Raw genomic sequence first — 6,050 nt, forward strand, 5'->3', positions numbered from 1 at the left:
CCCAACAATGGGGAGAAAAAGTAGCAAAAATCAACCACGCGCGAGTCGCTTCAAAAACAACTCTCAACAGTAACAAAAACAACCCCAACAACGGACAGTCTCAGCGAGAAAGTCCTCAGCGATCAAACCGTGGGCAAAGACGACGAGACTCAAACGAGTTGTTACTCTGAGACGGCGTAGTTCTCTCAACGATTAGCTGGAGATAGTTTTTAAAATGAGAATATCTGAAATAAACTCGACTGCTCTCACAAACGAGAATACTAAAAATGAACCCGACCGCTCTCAAAAATTAAAAAAAAACAATCTAGAATCCTTGTTCGGTTCCTGATCAATCCCAGTAGAATTTATGGCATGTGAAGGTGGGTGTACGGGCCGTGTTTGTAATGCTGTGTGTGTGTCGTCTGCAGTGGGAACAGGGGAAAGTTTTCTCTATGAAGGCCTTATTTAATCTATCCACCGATATAGTGTCTTTACGACCATTAAGGTCTATAAGTGAAAAGTTTATCCGTGCGTGAAAGAAAACTGAAAGGACCTGCATGTGGTGCTGTTAACGGAGGTTTAAGAACATCGATGCGCACAAAAACGTGAGTCCAGAGCTAGAAATGTAATTGTCAAGTAGGTAAGAGGTTCTAAACAGGAGCGATATAATCAAAATTGGTAAAACTAAAAATTGTCGAGGATAAATTGAATTTATTATTGTTACTAAATATGTTAGTGTTATTTAATTTCTGGACGGTTTTGCTGCCGTTTGTTTATGTAGTTTGATTTCTTAATCCATCAGTTTCTACTATGATAGACACGTTTTATTTAGAAAGGAAAATAAAACTTTGGGAACTTTACACCGCTATAACTTACGAGGAAACCATGAGCGTACTTTCAAGGGAGATAATGAGAAAAAGACTTGAAAATCAACGTAAGATCGTAATACTTCATGTAAAGTAAAGTAAATGTAACAAATAATCCAGAATGCTTGTCTGGTACTGGATCGATCCCAAAATCTAATCAGTTCGGTCGAGTCACGAGGCCAAAGATCCCTGAAAGTTTCATCCAGCAATCCTTGAGACATTTTGTCCACAGACGAACAAACAAACAAACACGACTGAAAATAATACTTCCGCCTTCGCTAAGGCGGCTGTGATAGCTTGAAGGACAGAGTGGGGGTGGGAGAAGCACCAGTACCCAACTTGTACTTATTTACCGCTGAGTAGACTAGAACAATATAAAACGAAATTCCGTTCTCAAAGATAAAATATACTGCCCAGGCCCTATATTGAGCCCACGCCTTTACAATCCTTATAATCAAAAGCCGAACACTCTAACCACTTGTCTACATGCCTTCACTGCAGAAAAACAAAGCTACAAATATTGGACGAATAAAAAACTGTTGATGAAATTAATTCGGTTCTAGCACTTGATTGGTCCCGAGTTTTAAAAACCTTATATTATAATGTGTTCCAATGCGAGCTGTCAGCACGCCGGGCAAAATGCTTCACAACAATTCGTCTGTCTTTACGTTCCGAGTTCAAATTCCGTCAAGGTCAACTTACCTTTCATCTTTCGGGATCAATGAAATTAGTTCCAGTTGAGCACTGGGGTTGATCAAATCGACTTACCTCCTGTCCCAACATTGCTGGCATTGTGCCATAAGTTGAAACCAATATAAAAAGGCAGTGAACTGGCAGAATCGTTAGAACTCCGGACAAAATGCTTAGCGGCATTTCGTCCGTCTGAGTTCCAAATCCGCCGAGGTCGACTTTGCCTCTCATCCTTTCAGGGTCGATAAAATAAGTACCAGTTGAGCTCTGGGATTGATGTAATCGACTAGTCCTCGCCCCACAAATTTCAGGCCTTTTGCCTTTAGTAGAAAGGATTATTATTATTATAAATGGAATAATCTTAGAATTTAAAATCGGTTGAAATGTAAAATATATCGCTGCTTTGCTTCCGTGATAAATATAGAATGTGATGATTAGTATTAGAAAACAAAATACTTTCCGAAGAAATGTTTGGAAAGAGACTACTGTATATACTCGGCTATAAGTCGCACTTCTTTCCCTAAAATTTTCACCTTAAGTTAGGGGTGCGACTTATGAGCGCATCCTATAAAAAAATCTTCAGATATTTTCTAGGTACAAGCCACATCTGAAGTTCCGACACTTGGAATAACCGAAGAACACTCGAATCGCTAATTCCGAAGGCGAGAAGTACACGGAAGACGACCTTTAGATATTTTTTTATATATTACTGTTGGTATGAAATAAACAATTAATTTTTAAAAAGTGAGTTTAATGCTTGTTTGTTTTTGTACCGCACCTGTCTTTCTTTCATTCGACGCCATGTTGTTTGTTAACATGAAGAGAAAGAGGAATCCGTATGATATCACTTTCAAGCTGAAATTTGTTGAATACGCGAAGTCGAATTCGAATCGGTCTGCAAAATGAGAATTTGGGGTCTCAGAAAAAATGGTCAGGGATAGGTGTTTGAAAGAGAAAATGAAATCCCTTGACATCAAATCGTTAAAGAAAATTAGGATAGAAATGAGTCCCAATGGGGAGATGGAGACTATTTTGAGAGACTGGATGACATCTTTTGAGAGACCGAGAGACATCTGTGTTTGAGAGACTGGGAGACATCTGTACTTCAGCTACTCGACTTGTCGGTGACCAAGCCTTTTAAGGTGAACATGCGTGCCAAGTGGAATGAATGGAAGATTAATGGTAACAAGGAAGTGACAAAGGCTGGGGACTTTAAACGGCCTGCCCTCAAGACTGTTTGCCAGTGGGTGATAGATTCATTGGCTGAAATACCGAGTGAACTTGCGATGAAATCATTTTTGAAGTCCGGTATCTCAAATTCCATGGATGACACAGAAGACGACGATCTATACAATGACTTCGTCTGTGCAAGAAATGTTAGTCCCAGTGTTTCATCAGTTAATGAAGATCAGACAAGTGAAGATGAGGATCAGGGTGTATACGACGAGAACATCACAACCGAGGAATTCTACCAGTTATTTGGTGAAAGTGATGATTAGTATAACTCAATTCTTCCTTCGCTTATTCTTCCGATTTTTGCCACAATGTTTCATACACTTCCTTACAATTTAAACAGTTTATTGTATTTTTTTCTAATCATAGCACGTATGACTGTATGGCTTTGTGTGTCAGTTGCTGCAATAGTGTCTTAATAATGAAAGGCATAAATCAAAAAGTAAAGGGAAAATAACGAGGCAAATCAGTCTCAATACGATAAACAAGTCAACTAGCATTATAAAGGATATAATTTTACATTATAAACAACGGTTTCTAAACTGCATGGACTTAATGGGATAACAGCTGTTGCAAGTCATCTTCAGCTTACTGAAAGCTCGGTTAAATTACTACGTTGGCGCGATTCCTAATCGAACTTTGCTCTCTCCATCATAGAAAAAGCTGCGACTTATAGTCAGATCAAAGATAAAATTCCCGATTTGAACCTTGTGAATCGGTGGTGCATCTTATAGGCGAGGGCGTTTTATAGTCGAGTATATACGATATGTTCTATCATGTGTAACATACAGTTTTATACAATATATTTTGTTTTCAGCAAAATTTACCTAAGCAATCAGAAGCTATCAAACGTTTTTTTCACCTCATTCTAGTCATGAGGTGGAATGGATATATTTTTCGCGATGACACTAATAGTATAATTATACCGAAAGTTGTCATAGTTGAATGTGGATACGAATTCAAAGATTAATCACTAAATTTTTGTAAACTGGTTGATTTGTGTTCTTTAAGGACCAAATATTCACAGATAAGACAGCTTTGTATCTTCTTTTGTAAAGTACTGTGTATGAAAGGATTTGCTTGATATAGGATTTCTTATCATCATGTAAGGTTTTAGAACATTGATTATCAACGTGGGGCATACACCCCACCAGTGGGATCTGGGAGAATTGTAATGGGGCATAATTTAATACAAAAGAATCAGTTAATATTTTGTTCAAAATGAAAGGTACCAAGACGTGGCTATGTGATGAAGTTGAAAGGAAATACCCTAACACTTCTATTTCAGCAAAGGAACTACTTCTGATTTATTTCCTTACATCTTATTTAGTTGGATGTGGCTTTAGTGCTGCTGACGATGTGCTACGAACCAAGAGTTGTAGTCGCCAGGCACAAGGTTTTCATTAAAGCGATTCACTTTTTTTTCTTAGTCAATAACATACTTTTTTGTACTCAGTACTTAATAAAAGAGTCACCAGTAGATTCTTTTGTGCTAGAAAATTGTGATAAAACATTAAAAATAAAAGCATTGTAGTTCGCTTGAAGCATTGAAATATCGAAGACGGTAAACCATGAAACGTCGATTACACCTACGTTTGGAGAGCGATTGCCACTGTTACATAAACACTAGGGAATTTCAATGGGTTAACGGAATCTACATAACTGGACTTTTCTCAGACTGTTCTTTTCTTCTGAAGATGGGCCTTTGCGCCTGAAATGTAAAGGTTTTATTAAACTTCCCGCATTGTCAGAAGTTTTTTAATCTTTTCTCTTTTTACCTTCTTATGAAAAATAAAGTTAATATTTTCCAACTACCAGTGGGGACATACATTTTTCTGGAAAGTTATAGTGGGGTATAGAGGAAAATAGGTTGGGAAACACTGCTTTACACCATTAAGAATGGACTTGCAGACTGGTGAAGATTTGGCAGTTACATGAAGTCAGGAGAATTTTGGTACTTTTGTGGGGTAAATTTCAGGTGTTGAATTGGTGAAAGTGGATGCAAAATTAATAGTATTGAACTAACTAAATTCAACAATGCTTTTATTAAGGAGCTTTGTGACTTAGATGTAACATTTGGACAGAGCTTTTTAGTTTAGAGGAGCAGATGTATTCGAAATAGAAGAGACAGAAGATGTTTGCAGCGCAACAGTGTGTAAGTGGTTGTAGCAGTTTGATGGTAAGAGAATAATTAAGATTTACTAAATAATTTGGTGAACTTTGTGTGAATATGTTCTAAAATGTTTGTGAGCTTAGCATCCGGTGTGACCGTTATGTGTTCAATACGCAAACAGTGGAAATTTTGGATCTGGGGATTTGGCAGCCAACACACACGATGGAGGAAGCTAATGATTGTGATGGTGTGACAGTAAGGATGATGTTGATATTGATGATGAGAGTGACAATGGCGTTAGTAGTCATATCAATAGTGATAAAGATGTTTATCAGCAAGTCTACAGACACAAAGACACGCCCGCGCGCACGCACACGTACACACGCCCGCGCACACACACACACGACGGGCTTTTTCAGTTTCCGTCTACCAAATCCACTCACAAAGTTTTGGTCGGCCCGAAGCAATAGTAGAAGACAGTTGTCCAAGGGACTGAACCCGGGACCATGTAGGTGGGAGGCAAACTTCTTACCACACAGCCACGCATGCGCCTATCTTTATAAAGCAGACCTATGATCAAAGTTTTGTATTCAGTCAGTGTATCTTGTATTGCATTATTTAATATAGGCGCAGGAGTGGCTGTGTGATAAGAAGCTTGATTCCCAACCACATGGTTCCAGGTTCAGTCCCACTGTGTGGAACTTTCGGCAAGTGTCTTCTACTCTAGCCTCAAGCCGACCAAAGCCTTGTGAGTGGATTTGGTTGACAGAAACTGAAAGAAACCCATTGTATACATATGTGTATCTCTATATGTGTGTGTGTGTGTGTGTTTGTGACAATGTTTGTCCCCCACAACCACTTGACAACCGGTGTTGGTGAGTTCATGTTCCTGGAACTTATCGGTTCGGCAAAAGCAACCGACAGAATAAGTACCAGGCTTGTGGCCGATTTGTGCGACCACAAAATGTCGTGGTCGATTTGTTCGTTATGTATGTATGTATGTATGTATGTATGTGTGTGTGTGTGTGTGTCTTTGTGTCTGTGTTTGTTCCTCCACCCTCACTTCACAACCGATGCTGGTGTGTTTCTGACCCCGTGACATAGCACTTCGACAAAAGAGACCGATAGAATAAGTACTAGGCTTATATATCGTGTATATACATATGTAT

Source organism: Octopus bimaculoides, chromosome 28 (assembly GCF_001194135.2).
Source record: "Octopus bimaculoides isolate UCB-OBI-ISO-001 chromosome 28, ASM119413v2, whole genome shotgun sequence".
In the NCBI taxonomy this organism is placed as follows: Eukaryota; Metazoa; Mollusca; class Cephalopoda; order Octopoda; family Octopodidae; genus Octopus; species Octopus bimaculoides.